The sequence below is a fragment of the Erinaceus europaeus genome, unplaced genomic scaffold (assembly GCF_950295315.1).
Source record: "Erinaceus europaeus unplaced genomic scaffold, mEriEur2.1 scaffold_304, whole genome shotgun sequence".
In the NCBI taxonomy this organism is placed as follows: Eukaryota; Metazoa; Chordata; class Mammalia; order Eulipotyphla; family Erinaceidae; genus Erinaceus; species Erinaceus europaeus.
The window spans coordinates 141,780-156,505 of NW_026647630.1; the positions used below are offsets into that span (position 1 = coordinate 141,780).

General features: G+C 43.9%; 1 long non-coding RNA gene across 1 annotated transcript; it reads left to right on the forward strand.

Moving 5' to 3' along the window:
- The first annotated feature begins 563 nt into the window (after positions 1-563).
- Positions 564-4,656, forward strand: LOC132536398 (uncharacterized). Its single transcript, XR_009547992.1, has 4 exons — positions 564-689; positions 3,035-3,118; positions 4,333-4,396; positions 4,576-4,656. It is a non-coding gene; the product is annotated as an uncharacterized LOC132536398 (long non-coding RNA).
- The last annotated feature ends 10,070 nt before the right edge of the window (positions 4,657-14,726 follow it).

The window sequence follows — 14,726 nt, forward strand, 5'->3', positions numbered from 1 at the left end:
TACAGTAAAATAATTCTGCATGCTGACTGCATTGAGTTTGCTGGGTCTGTGAACACACCAGCAGGCCAGTGGCCAGGGTAACATGGGCTGAAGGGCACCTGTCAGTAGGACTTCCAAGAGAGCAGGCATTGTTGGACAAGCCAGAAGAGCAGAGAGGAGCTGCCACAGGGATGTGGAGAGAGAAGTGGACACCTGGCTCTGGTAGAGTGAGTTCTTCACACTGAAAAGGGTGCAGTGGAATTTACCCCACAGAGAAAGAGCCTGCAGTGCAGGAAGGCCACATATTCTGTGAGGGCTCAGCTCCTACACCCCTCTGAGGACCTCAAGAGGCCCCTTCTCTCTGCCTTCATCATGTGGGAGGGTGCCTTGAGCCATGCAGACTAATAGTGGCCAGAGGATAAACTGTGGGCCCACTGCTGAGTGTGACAAGTCACCCAGGGCAGAAGGCAATGTTCTCACAACCTCAGCCAGTTGTACCATTTATTGGAAAAAAAATAGAGGTTATGAGCACTGATCTGGTAAACATGCCCATGGCTTTCTTCAATCCCAGCTGAGAAGGGGATTATGCAGTGAGACACCAGCAGGTGGGAGAGAGGCCTCCCCACAGCTGTGAGGTCACCAACATCCTGGTTCCCTTCAGCACAAGAAAAAGTCAGCATGAGAGGAAATTGGACAATTCCAACAGGAAGGTAGCTATGGCATTTTGTGATCTTTTTGGTCTCTAAACAAAATTGACATAAGCACAGATCCACTTAAAATTAGCCCCAACAATGGTCCCTAGTTCCGCTCAAATTAAATACCGGTGGGAAACACTGCACTGCCAGGTGCTAAATCACCCTTAATGGAAGCTACTATAACAGCCTGGAGAGCCTGAGTGACTCCATAGAGAGTTTTGCCGGTGAGCATTCTGGGCAGAGACAAGGAGGGCTGCAACCTCTGCAGAACATGCCTAGGGTGTTGGATACATGATTTATTCAGGAAAAGGCTGTACAAACCCATGAATTATCATCTTTACTAAGGTCCAGTTACCCACTCTACCCCTTCTCCTTCACAACACAGCCAACAACCTATCTGCATATCAGCGAGCATACATCCAAGCCTTCCTAAGAGACAAGGACTCCTATGAAGCTGGGGTCTTATCCTAGGAAGAGGAAAGAGGGCCTGCCTCTGAGAGAAAGAGAGACAGAGAGACAGAGACAGAGAGAAAGAGAGATGACCTAATGCCAGAAAGGGATGAATAAACTAGGAGCAGGTTGTACACCTTCAGGCTGTCCAACACACCAGTGTAGACAGTTAAGCCTTCCTAGCTGGTGAAGAAAGGGTCTACATTCATCTGAGAGCATGAGAAACTCCTCTGGATTTACACTTCTTCTTTCACACATTGAGTTAAATACACAGCTTTATGTCATTTCATAGCTCTGGCAGGATTGTGATATGCAGGTTACTCTTTTTTTCTTATAAATGACAGCATATGGAAACTGGAGGCCAGGAAGTGGAGTCCTGCATGGAGTTGAAGAAAACAGGAAGTGCTCCCAAATTCAATCCTTGACATCACATGTGCCAGAGCAGTGGCCTGGGCAGATTTTTCTCCCTTATACATAAGACAAATTATACATCTTTGAAAATGTGTGGAAGGAACTTAGGAATTCAAATTTCATTCGTGTTTTCTACTATTTCCTTCCTAATATCACTGGTGACAAACCCAGGGCCTCTGGCAGTACCAGCAGGCAGGACAATAGGAAAATGAGCTTTAGGGCAGCTGACAGCGGGGTCAGTGGCATTGGAAGGAGGGTCACTAGGACAATAGGCAGTGGAAAGCAGGCCACAGGAGCAGATACCAGCTTGGAAAGAGACCGGAAGAGAGAAGTGAATCCCCAACTCTGATAGAGTGAGTTCTTCCTACTAACAGAGGACCAGAGAACCTTCTCCAACAGAGAAAGAGCTGGCACTGCAAGGTGAAAACCTGGGTGCTGTGGGGTTCAGCCCCTGCTCCCCCCTGAGTGAATAAAGAGGCTCTGTACACCCTGCCTTCTCCTGGAGGGGCTGTGTGCAGGGAGGTGCAGACAAGGAGCAGCTGAGGAGCAAGTGCAGTGAGGAGCCCCCAGGTCCCTGCAGTCTACCTTCATCATGTGGGAGGAAGCTTAGAGCTGCACCCAATAGGAACACCAGAGTATGAGCTGTGGGCACAGTGCTGAGTGTGGTGTGCCACCAGGGATCCAACCAATAGTGTGCACAGTACTCAGCCCATGGTGCTGCTTCTAGGGAAAGAACCTCATGTGATTATCAAGCCTGATATTGTAAACACACCTATGAATGTCTTCTATCCCAGGTGACAAACATAACAGTAAGGTAGCAACTGCAGGGGTGAGAGAGGCTTCCCCACAGCTTTGGTGTCAACAGCTTTCAGATGTGCTTGACCACAGCCAGGGCATCAGAAAGAAATGAAGATTGGACAATGCCAACAGGAAGGTACCTAACTATTGCACCTCATGATTTTTCTAATTTATTAACTCAACTCACATAGAGATTTCTGGAAATAGCCAGAAAAGTGGTCCTTAGCTCTGATCAAGTTTGTTTTCAGTGAGTATGGCCTTCACACAGACTCCTGAGTTGTCTTCTCTGCTCAGCTGCAGTCACCCTCTCACTCTCTGTCTCCTCCTACTCCACAACATGGCCACCCCCATCTCTCCCTGTCAGAACACACAGCAGCCATTCCTCAGAGCCAAGGACTCATCTGGTCCTGGTGTAACACCTGATGAATAGACAAGGAGTGCCTGCCTCATGGAAACAGAGAGAGGACAGAAAGACAGACACTGCGATGAAGAGACTAAAAACAAAGTCGTTCACTTTCTGGAACTAAGAACAACAGAGTTGGTCAAAATGTAAATGGGAAAGGCTTTCTAGAGAGTTAAAGAAGCCACTGTATTAATTTGAGAACATGGGAAAACCCTCTGCACTTGCAAATTCATTCCCATAATTTAATGAATGGTTTCATGTCATTTCCTAGCTCTAATATGAAGACTGTCCTATGCAGGTGACTCTCTTTCTCTTACATATGAGGGAATATGGCAACTACTGCCCAGGAGGTTAAGACTTGGCTGAGGCTGGAGAGGAAAAAGTAAGTGCTTCCAAGTTCAATCTCTAACATTAAAGGTGCTAGGATGATGATCTGTAGATGTCTTTTTCCTTCACATATTAAGAGAAATATTTATTTGAAGATGGATGACAGTTATGAAAGAATTCAAATCTCATTTATGTTTTCTAATGTTTCTTCCTAATATCACTAGTGACACACTTCCACTGTCCCAGTTCCATGTGTCCATTATGCTACCACACTGAAATAATCCTTCCTGTTGATGCGGTGAGATTTCCCTGCACCAGGAACCTGCAGCCACACAAGCAGGCCTGAGGCAGGGGTATCATAGGATTTAGGACATGTGTCAGTGAAAGAGTGGTATCTAAAGCAGGGTCTCCTAGAAGCGCAGGCAGTGGAGCATAATCAAGAGGAGCATATAACAACATGCGACAGAGACCTGGAGAGAGAAATGGACACCCGACTATGGTAGTGTGAACCCTCCACACAAAGGAGGGACCCAAAGAGATTCCCACACAGAGCAAGAACTGTCACTGATTCCATATTCTGTAGGGGTTCAGCCCCTGCACCCCTCTGAGTAACTGAAGAGGCCCCAAACACCCTGCCTGCTCCTGGAGGCCCTGAGAGGGAGGAGGTTGAGTCAGGGAGCACCTGAGGAGTGAGTGCAGTGAGGAAGCTCCTGGCCTCTTCTCCCTGCCTTCTTTATGTGGGAGGGAGCCTAAGGCTGTACCCAATATAGGTGCCCACCCTTTCTGAGTCTGGCTGCTACCCTGGTATTGGTCCAATATGCCCACAATGTGCATCCCCTGGGACAGCTTTGGGAAGAAAAGCAAGGGGGTTAACAGTTGTCATCTGGTAGACATTCCTTTGACCTTCCTTAATCCATTGTGAGAAAGGCTAGTGAGGCAGCGCCACTGGGGATGAGAGAAGCCTCCCCACTGATCTGGGATCACCAGCATCCATCCATCCAGCCAACCTACAGCACAGACATTTTACAGAAGTAGTAAAGGAGGAACTGGAATGCCAACACCAAGGTACCTACTGCATTCCCTGATCATTATTATCTCTGAACTTAAAGGTGTAAACTCATTCCAATTTACATGCGCAAGAAAACGCTTTCCAAGCTCCACTCAGGGTTGCAGCACAGTGGGGAACACTGCTCTCAGAGGAACTCAGAGATCCTAAGCATAGCCCCATTCAGAGCAGTACAGACTGGGGGACCACCTGTGCACTTGTAGGTGAGGCTCCTGGCCAGAGACAGAAAGGGAAAGGCACAAGTTTAGTCTGGCGAACACAACCCAGGTGAGTGCAGTGAGCTGTCCCCAGGTCCCTTCCCTCTGGCTTGAATGCAGGCATCCCAGCACCCACCTGGGAGGCTCCACACAGAGTTAGTGTGTGCCCTGAGAGGTGTGGAGTGCAACCCCCCACCGACAGGACAGAGCCTGATTGAGTACACATGCCAATGACCTTCCTTAACCCAGGTTGAGAATAGGGAGCAGGGAGGCAGCAGCAGCAGGAGGAAGAAAGCCCACACCACATATCTGGACTCACGGACACCTGGGTGCCCATTAGCTCACGGAGAAGCCAGCATGGGCCAAGTGAAGACTGCACAGTTTTCTCAGGAAGGTATCTATTTTTCATTTCAGTTTTCATTCCCATCTCTATTTGATTAAAACTGACAAGCACATTGTGTTTTAAACCAGCAAGGCCTATACCAGGCAGCACTGCAGAGTGAGGAGTGCAGGTCCAGTCTAGGGTATGTGTGACCTTGGGCAGGTCTACTCACTCTGTGTTCTCATCAATACCTTGGACAAGACCAGAGAGGATGAAGACCAGATCACACACGGGTGTTCCTCACAGAGCAGGCACCAGGGATGTGTCCACGTCTGAGAACTTTGGAAGGGGATGTGTGAATCTCAGCCCTTGCCCACACCCACCTCTTTGGGGACAGAGTTGAGAAATGCTGTGCTCACAGCATCTTGACCTGAACATTGAGATTTCCTCCCTGGCCTATTGGAACCTTAGTCCCTGAAGCTTCTCTGGCCGGCCTCTGTCTGAGCTTCTCAGCCAATGGTTTGATCTTGGGACACACCAGAAGGCACCCATAGTGACCTCTCACCTGCACAGCAGAGTCCTTTGAAACCCACACACAATGAGGTGGACATTAATTTCTTTTGTCTACTGTTTCCTTTTTCATACGTATTTATTGATTGATTCCCTTTTTGCTGTCTGTGCTTGGATTGTTGTAGTTATTAATGTTGTCATCATTATTGGATAGGATAGAGAGAAATGAAGAGACGAGGAGAAGGTAGAGAGGGGGAGAGAAAGAGGGACACCTGCAGACCTGCTTCACTGCCTGTGAAGTGACTCCCCTGCAGGTGGGGGCCAGTGGGCTCAAACATGGATCCTTAAGCCAGTCCTTTCACTTCATGCCACCTGTGCTTAACCTGCCGCACGACAGGATGCATGGCTTTATCTCAGGTTTTCTTAGAAACATCTCAGTGTGGTCACAGGGCATAGTGGAAGGTAGCTGAGAGGGTGCGGGAAGGTAACTATGTCCTGGTGTCATACTGTCTGAGGACACAGTACTCTGACTCAGAGAAGCAAGCACTGTACCTGGTGCTTCCTCTGCAGAGCCCTGGGGTCCAGCATGGGGGAACTGATGGGGGGCTCAGGTGGGGGCTGCTCAGATCCTTGTCCCACATGGGCTTCCTCCCCTGCTGTCTGAAGCTGCTCTAGCAAGAGAGTGCTGTGGGCAGGGCTCAGCTTTAAGGAATATTTTCCGCTGTGCAAAGGAGTGGGGGACCTGGACCTGGGGTTCCAACAGTAAAGGGAGAGTGGGGTGCACACTGGCTGAGGAGCTAGTCACCCAGGGTGGGTCTTCTTTAGTATAAAGTTGTCCTCACCCCATTGCCTGACAATCCCACTTTCCCTCTTCTTCCCCCAAACCCCATTGCTGAGGAGACTTGGCTGCCCAAATGTGGCCTTCTTGCTCTTCCCCAGATCATGACTTAAGGCTCCACTTCAAGATGGCGGCACCAGTGCAAGACAGTCCACAGTTCTCAGCGACCACCTGCCCCAGAGCAGCACCATGGAGGACGGCACTTGGCAGAGGACTCTACAGACCCCACATCAGTAGAGAAGAAGCTGCACCCTTCCCCATCATGTACTCTCTGTGTACCCCCTAAAGAAGCATGTAAACTGTAGATTATAAAGTGTAAACTGTAAACTCCTGTGGGGCCACCTGGTACCTTCAACCAGTGGCCTCTCCTGCTAGAAATTAAACATGTGTCTTTTTAATGCACTCTTTTTGCCTGGGCTCCTTGCTTTCTCCCCACAGCCTTAGCAGGGTTAGGCAGAATTTGGGAGGGAGGGCTTGGAAGGAAGGTAGTGCAGACTGGCATCCCAGGAACACAGCTACTCTCTTCCCTGATCCAGCTTTCTGGTCCTTTTTCCAGCCATGGCATCATCTCCTTAGACAATAAGTTGGATCCACCTGTACATCAAATGACAGGCTCAAGAAAAGAAAAAATAAAAGTGTCCTGGAGCCCCACTTGCCCAGTACCCACCCCACTAGGGAAAGAGAGAGAAAGGCTGGGAGTATGGATTGACCTGCCAATGCCCATGTTCAGCAGGGAAGTAATTACAGAAGCCAGACATTCCACCTTGGGATATTGGGCCCATACTTCCAGAGTGTTAAAAAAGAGGAACACTATCTATCAGGGGGAGGTGATGGGATACAGAGTTCTGGTGGTGGGAACTGTGTGGAGTTGTACCCCTCTTATCCTATGTTTTTTATCAGTTTTTCCTTAGTATAAAAAATATTTGGATACCTATGTTTAACATAGTAGAATAACTTTGTGATTGTGACGAAAGGGGCTTTCGTCAGTTTATTAATTCATATGGTAATTCCTTTTTGAAATTAACTATACCAAAATGACACATTTTAGACAGTAATAATTAGTTGTTTCTGAGGTATAAAAAATAAATTTTAGTTCCATAGCTCCACAGTAAAAAATATTAACACTAAGATCTTATAAGTCATGCAAAATAGAGCACAGTGACAAATTATAGGTATTTGAAAAACAAAACCTTAAAATATTCCAAATCACTTCACATTTTTACACCATTCTTCTGAGAAGTCACTAATTAATTAAACTTTTACTTACAAACTTTCAACAGATGTCTCCAAATAACGATAGTATTGTCTTTACTATGTTCAATTTTTTACTATGTTCAAATATAAAGATAGTATTGTCTTTACTATGTTCTCCAAATAACGATAGTATTGTCTTTACTATGTTTATTTAATTTTTCCTTGATGGAGACCTTAATGGATTACTGTACAGTTGTTGACACATGAGTATAAATTTTCATGTGCTCTTGACACTCTCACTACCAACTTTTTGACCATTGTGCACCAGGGCTCTTCTCCTCCTTCCTCTGAGTGCTTGGCTTTCATGTAGGACACCATGCGAATCATGCAAAACTTCTGTGAAGAACTATACGCCACCAAGCTAGAGAATATGGAAGAAATGGAACAATTCCTAGAAACATATGCCCTTCCAAAACTGAACCAAGAAGAACTACAAAATCTAAATGCACCAATAACAGACAAAGAAATTGAAACCATTATTAAGAATCTCCCCAACAATAAAAGTCCTGGGCCAGACGGCTTCACAAACAAATTCTACAAAACTTTCAGGAAACAGTTAGTGCCCATACCTCTTAAGCTTTTCCATAAGATTGAAGAAACAGGAATACTCCCTTCCACCTTCTATGAAGCCAACATCACCTTGATACCAAAAGCTGATAAGGACAGAAAAAAAAGGTAAACTACAGACCAATATCTCTGATGAACATAGATGCCAAAATATTAAACAAGATCTTGGCCAACCGGATACAGCAGCATATAAAAAAGATTGTTCATCACAACCAAGTGGGATTCATCCCAGGAATGCAAGGCTGGTTCAACATCCATAAGTCAACCAATGTCATTCACCACATTAATAATAGCAAAGCCAAAAACCACATGATTATCTCAAATGATGCAGAGAAAGCCTTTGACAAAATCCAACACCCATTCATGCTCAAAACTCTACAAAAAAGGGAATAGATGGGAAATTCCTCAAGATAGTGGAGTCTATATATAGCAAACCTACAGCCAGCATCATACTCAATGGACAGAAGCTGAAAGCATTCCCCCTCAGATCAGGGACTAGACAGGGCTGTCCACTGTCACCGTTACTCTTCAACATAGTATTGGAAGTTCTTGCCATAGCAATCAGGAAAGAGAAAGAAATCAAAGGAATACAGATTGGAAGGGAAGAAATCAAGGTCTCCCTCTTTGCAGAGGATATGACAGTATACATAGAAAAACCTAAAGAATCCAGCAGAAAACTACTGGAATTTATTAGGCAATATAGCAAGGTATCAGGCTACAAAATCAATGTACAAAAATCAGTGGCATTTCTTTATGCAAACACTAAATCTGAAGAAGAAGACATCCAGAAATCACTGCCATTTACTGTTTCAGCAAAATCAATCAAATACCTAGGAATCAAGTTGACCAAAGAAGTGAAAGACTTATATACTGAAAACTATGAGTCACTACTCAAGGAAATAGAAACTGATACCAAGAAATGGAAAGATATCCCATGCTCATGGATTGGAAGAATAAATATCATCAAAATGAATATTCTCCCAAGAGCCATATACAAATTTAATGCAATACCCATCAAAGTTCCACCAAGCTTCTTTAAGAGAATAGAACAAACACTACAATCACTTATCTGGAACCTGAAAACACCTAGAATTGCCAAAACCATCTTGAGGAAAAGAAACAGAAATGGAGGCATCACACTCCCACAACTTAAACTATATTATAAAGCCATCATCTTCAAAACAGCATGGTACTGGACCAAAAATAGGCACACAGACCAGTAGAACAGAATTGAAAGCCCAGAAATAATTCCCCACACCCATGGACATCTAAACTTTGATAAGGGGGCCCAAAGGATTAAATGGAAAAAGGAGGCTCTCTTCAATAAATGGTGCTGGGAAAACTAGGTTGTAACCTGCAGAAGAATGAAATCGAACCACTTTATCCCACCAGAAACAATAATCAACTCCAAAGGGATCAAAGACCAGGATGTCAGACCAGAAACAATCAAATACTTAGAGGAAAACATTGGTGAAACAATTTCCCACCTACACCTCAAGGACATCTTTGATGAATCAAACCCAATTGCAACGAAGACTAAAGCAGAAACAAACCAATGGGACAACAACAAATTGAAAAGATTCTGCACATCCAAAGAAACTATTAAACAAAGAGACCCCTCACAGAATGGGAGAAGATCTTCACATGCCATACAACAGGCAAGAAACTAATCACCAAAATAAATAAAGAGCTCAGCAAACTTAGCACCAAAAAAGCAAATGATACCATCCAAAATTGGGCAGAGGATATGAACAAAACATTCACCTCAGAGGAGATCCAAAAAGCTAACAAACATATGAAAAACTGCCCTAGTTCACTGATTGTCAGTGAAATGCAAATTAAGACAATACTAAGATACCACCTCACTCCTGTACAAATGGCATACATCAAAAAGGACAGCAGCAACAAATGCTGGAGAGGTTGTGGGGACAGAGGAACCCTTCTGCATTGCTGGTGGGAATGTAAATTGGTCCAGCCTCTGTGGAGAGCACTCTGGAAAACTCTCACAAGGCTGGACATGGACCTTCCATATGATCAAGTAATTCCTCTCCTGGGAATATACCCCAAAGATTCCATAACACCCAACCAAAAATTGGTGTGTACGCCTATGTTCATAGCCGCACAATTCATAATAACTAAAACCTGGAAGCAACCCAGGTGCCCAACAACAGATGAGTGGCTGAGAGAGCTTGGATATATATACACAATGGAATACTTATCAAGAACAATGAACCCACCTTCTCTGACCCATCTTGGACAGAGCGAGAAGGAACCATGTTAAGTGAGCTAAGTCAGAAAGATAAAGATGAGCATGGGATGATCCCATTCATCAACAGATGTTGACTAAGATGATCTGAAAGGGAAACTAAAAGCAGGACCTGACCAAATTGTAAGTAGGGTACCAAAGTAAAAACCCTGTGTTGAGGGGTAGACATGCATCTTCCTGGCCCAGTGGTGGGGTGGAGTGGCTGGGAGGGATGGGTCACAGTCTTTTGTGGGGGGAATGCTGTTTATGTATACTCCTAGTAAAATGTAGTCATATAAATCACCAGTTAATTAATATGAGAGAGGGAAATTAATTGTATATCTTGAAGTTTTTTAAAACACAGACTGAGTCTTTTCAATATATAGGCTGTGTATTTGATTTGCGGACTCTCTCAGAAGCCTAGACCAAGTAGATCAGAAGCATCCCATAGCACAGCTATATACTAGATATTGGGTACTGTACAGCAAACCATAACAAAAGGACTTTTCTTTTCAAAGTTAACCCAATTACCAAATAATGTGATCATAACATTAACTATCAATTGTCTTTTTGAACCCTAAGGCAGCAGGAACCTCACATCTCCACTATAGAGCCCCTACTTTCCCCAGTCCTGGAACGCTTGGATAGGTCCCACTTTCCTGTATGCCTCTCCCAATCCATATCAAATAATATTGCATCCGCCGATCACAACCTAACCAAGGCAATGATTGCCACCTCAACATGCTTCACTTCAGACTGTGTCCAGAGACTTCACATGTGGAATGACAACCCTTCAGCTTCATTACTCGGGTGAGACCTTTCCTTTCATAGTATACTCTAATTCCATCTCAGGTGGTTCACTTTCTAACAAAGTCCCAAAAGCTAGATATACACCAGTTTCTGTGACAGAGATCATATGTTCCCATGTATCCATAAACTACTGCAAAATATATACCTGAAAGCAGAAGTACACTAGAGTTTGCAGTGAGTACCTCCCTAACACTTCCTCTCCACTATTACAAGCTTTGGGTCCATGGTTGCTCAACAATTTGTTTGGCTTCGTATGTTAACTCTCTTTTCAGTCACCAGGTTCCAGATGCCATCAAGAGGCTGGCCCGGCTTCCCTGGATTGAAGACCCCACCAATGTACCCTGGAGCTCAGCTTCCCCAGAGACACACCCTACTAGGGAAACAGAGAGGCAGACTGGGAGTATGGACTGACCAGTCAAAGCCCAAGTTCAGCGGGGAAGCAATTACAGAAGCCAGACCTTCTACCTTCTGCAACCCACAATGACCCTGGGTCCATGCTCCCAGAGGGATAGAGAATGGGAAAGCTATCAGGGGAGGGGGTGGGATATAGAGATTGGGTGGTGGGAATTGTGTGGAGATGTACCCCTCCTACCCTATGGTTTTGTTAATTAATCCTTTCTTAAATAAAAAAAAGAATTAAGCTTTTTATCAGTGATTAGCAAAAGAAGGTTAAAAAATAACTACAGAACTGTATGTCTCCCTGGTTCAAAGCCAGGTTTTGGATTAAATGTTTGATAAAGGTTTCCTGACACGTTATAAAACATTTAGCAAAACTGGTTCACCCTAGTGCATTTAAAACTTGTTTCTGTGCAGAGACAACCATCAAGACAGGAGCATTTGGGCAGTCCTTTGTGCACATCAGTGTGGGAATGCAGAAAATTTCTTTGATAAAATACCGAAGGAAATTCACCCCTTAGGAGAAAGGGGAACCATGACCTCACAGGTGTTTACCATCTTTCATGTTTGGTAGTGTGATTTGCTGCTTGAGTAAAACTGAAGAAGCAGTTGGAGGCAGTGATAGAGCAGTGTGCTGATGACATGAGTAATAATGAAAGGCCTTTACACATAACCACAGAAACTAGTATGGAAAGGACATGAAAAAAATGATTTCTGAATCTGATCTTTTCTAAATCTCTAATGCAATGTATTGAATCTTATTATGTATGGTATTCCCTTCCTCCTACAGCTCCCCACTTCATTTTCTATCTCACTGTCATCTCATTTTTCAAGAATATGAAGGTTGATCCATTCCATCCCTTCATTTTCTCCCCTCCAAGGGTGGAGAAAAGAGGGAAAAGATGAGTCTGATAGAATACACCTTTTCTAATAGTGGAACCATAACTATTCCTCAGGAGACTTCAGTCAACAAGTTCCACGCTACCTTTCTTTATTTGCTTGCATTCAGGTACAGTATCATGTCTTCACTATTCACCCACATTTGGCACTAGTGTGAATATGCCTACTACCTATCTATAGAATGGAGACCCCATCCTCCCAACTCTTCATCCGCATTACTCCAGCCTTTAGATCATGATTAGTCAACAACTTGTTTGGCTTTATATGTTAACTCTCTTTTCAGCCACCAGGTTCCAGATGCTAGCATGATGCCAACTAGACTTCCCTGGACAAACAACCACACCAATGTGTCCTGGAGGTCCAATTCCCCAGAACCCCACCCCACTAGGGAAAGAGAGAGGCAGGCTAGAAGTATGGATCCACCTGTCAAGGCCCATGTTCAGCAGGGAAGCAATTACAGAAGCCAGACCTTTCACCTTCTGCATCCCACAATGACCTCAGGTCCATATTCCCAGAGGGTTAAAGAATAAGAAAGCTATCAGGGGAGGGGATGGGATATGGATTTCTGGTGGTGGGAATTTTGTGGAGTTGTACCACTCTTATCCTATGGTTTTGTCAGTGTTTCCTTTTTATAAATAAATTTAAAAATAAATAACAAGGGGGTCGGGCAGTGACGCAGTGGGTTAAGCGCACGTGGTGCAAAGCGCAGGGACCGGCGTAAGGATCCCGGTTTGAGCCCCCGGATCCCCACCTGCAGGGGAGTTGCTTCACGGGCGATGAAGCAGGTCTGCAGGTGTCTATCTTTCCCTCCCTGTCTCTCTGTCTTCCACTCCTCTCTCCATTTCTCTCTGTCCTATCCAACAACAAAGCAATGTCAACAATGGCAATAATAACTGCAACAAGGCTGCAACAACTAGGGAAACAAAAAGGGGGAAAATGGCCTCCAGGAGCAGTAGATTCCTGGTGCAGGCACAGAGCCCAGCAATAACCCTGGAGGAAAAAAAAAAAAAGAACGAATGAAAAATCCATGTAGGAGGCTCTTTTGGACATGGACCAGGACATCATTTCCTTAAGAGTGTTTTGTTCTTCAAAAAATACAAACTCTGTGAAGTGTTGTCATGATTTAAATTTGAGAAGGGAGGCCAGGTATTATCCTTCAATCAGAGAACTTATTTTTTTCTAACTCTTTTCATAGCAGGTATTGCATTCATAGGTAACATTAATAAAAACGGTACAGATTTACAAACGACATATACTTAATCTATACATATATACTTCACCTGTAAGAAATCTAAGAGAAGGGATGAAATACCCCGAAGACACAGGATATAAAGCACTTTTCTCTCATGGACAATGTTTTTGTCTTGATTGCCATAAAAACAAACAAAAAAACCTGTCATAAGACAGATTGGCTAAAGCAAAAAGCACTTGTTTCTCATAAACGTGGATACTGAAAAGTATAAGATCAAGATAAAGACAGATTCAGTGCATGATGAAACCCAGATTTCTTTTTAGACCATAGATGGACATACTTTGGCTATCTTTAAAGATATCTTTAGGGGAGTCTGGCCGTAGCACAGCGGGTTAAGCACACGTGGCACAAAGCACAAGGACCGGCATAAGCATCCTGGTTCGAGCCCCAGCTCCCAACCTGCAGGGGAGTCACTTCACAAGCGGTGAAGCAGGTCTGCAGGTGTCTTTATCTCCCCCTCTCTGTCTTCCCGTCCTCTCTCCACATCTCTCTGTACTATCCAACAACAACGGCAACAACAATAGCTATAATAATAAAACAACAAGGGCAACAAAAGGAAATAAAAAATATTTTTAAAAAGATATCTTTAAATGACAGGAAGGGTGCAAGAGTCCTCTCACATCTATTTTACAAGAGAACAGTTTACATTCAGAGAGGCCTATCCTCAGCACTTATGCACATTTCAAATGGCCCAGCTCCCAAAATTATCAATTATATATAGAATAGGATCATAGCATATGAATTTGTAGTCAATCTAAATTTTCAGTCCATAACAGATGCTTACACTTTGTTGTTTTCTTGGTCCACTTTCTTTCCTTACATTTTTTGCTCTCTCTCCTGATTTCCAACAGTTTTTGGATAATTTCTTCAACAATCATGCAGGATTCAATGGGCAAGAAATATTAAAAGGACTAGTAAAGAATGATTATGACTTCTGGGTATATGGGAAAATGTTTTTATATCTTATAAAAAAAGTATAGATTTGTTTTAAAAGTGTACCTTGTAAAGAAAACAACAATAATAAAAGAAAACACACAGTGAGCTTGGACAACTATTTTGAGAATTGTATTAAGGATACAGTTTCTCTGGTAGGTTGAATTTGAGCTCAATGATTTCTAGGCAAATTTTAATCTTGCTTATCACTAATCCATTTCATGATAGTCTTTGACATATAATAGGTACTTCATAAACAATAACTAAATCAACACACAGTAAGTGATATTCTTTGTGTCTTTTGTTGTTAGAATATCTTTATCAAAGGGAGCCGGGTGGTAGCACAGCGGGTTAAGCGCAGGTGGCGCAAAGC